The sequence below is a fragment of the Cyprinodon variegatus genome, unplaced genomic scaffold, assembly GCF_000732505.1.
Source record: "Cyprinodon variegatus isolate N-32 unplaced genomic scaffold, C_variegatus-1.0 Scaffold18, whole genome shotgun sequence".
NCBI lineage: Eukaryota > Metazoa > Chordata > Actinopteri > Cyprinodontiformes > Cyprinodontidae > Cyprinodon > Cyprinodon variegatus.
Window position 1 is genome coordinate 632236 of NW_015150471.1, and position 1216 is coordinate 633451.

Consider the following 1216-nt stretch of genomic DNA (forward strand, 5'->3'; position numbering starts at 1 on the left):
TTTTTTAAATGTGTTTTTGAATATGTTGCATTTATTCTTAATCTTGTTCAAAGATTTGTTGATGTGGTTCAGAATTTAGGGCCAAAACATGTAAATGTAGCCTAAAACTGCCCCTGTATATAACAGAAACAATTATTCGTTGCAAAACAGAGTCTCTGGGGGGTACGGCATAACAATAACCAAACAGCATTTATTCTAAAAAATGTATGAATGTCTGGATAAATGAAGGACTGATGAGTGGGCAGATGCATGCAGACTTACAGCATCTACCAGTTGGCTGTACAGCCTGTCATTCTCCTGTCTCAGCTGGACGATTTGCTCTTGATTCTCCTTCATCTGCAGCTCAGAGCTCTCATATAACGCAGAACCTTCAATCTCTGGTGGACATATTTGATGATCGCAACAATAAAATAAAAAACAAGTAGTTACTCTGATTGAAATTGGCAAAAACTCAGATAAAAATAATAAAGCAACGGAAGCACAGGGGAAGAATTAGTATACTTCCCATTAAAATATCTGTGCTTTTTTAACTGATATACTGAACCCAGAACCAGACCTACCCAGGACACAAAAGTCGGTTAAGTTGTCGCTGGTGGACAATTCTCCTCCGCGGTGAAGTAACGCCATGTTGTTAAACACAGCCAGTAAAATTAATCCACATTTCCTCCCTCCTTCAGTTGCCTATCTGGTTGCTTAGCAACGTGTACACTCAACCGGCGTTCCTTTTTTTTTTTTTTTTTTTTTTGTCCAACTTTATTTATCATCAAATACAACAACAAAGCACAAATAATAAAGATACAGGATAAGGTATGCAAAAACTGTTTTTTTTTTTTTTTTAACCTAATGTGCCTAACGGACCCAGTAGATGATTTTTTTATGCTTAAAACTACGACAACAACAAAAAAAGAAATAAATAAAAAATGTCAGCTGATCCTGAGAGAGGGCCCTCTATGTCCACAGCGGTGCTACTGCACACTCTGCTGGTGGGAATGAGAACAGCACCTAAAATGTATGCCTTAGTTTTATAATACAAAAATAAAAATAAGAATCTGACGTCGGCTTGAGGAAAAAGGGAAATTGCGATGAACAGTGGTGAATATTGAAAGTGCAGTTTTATATGATACAACTCTGTGAAGAATTTTGTATCAAATTAATGAATAGAATAGAATAGAAAATCCCTTTATTGTCTTACAATGGGGATATTCTGGTGTTTACA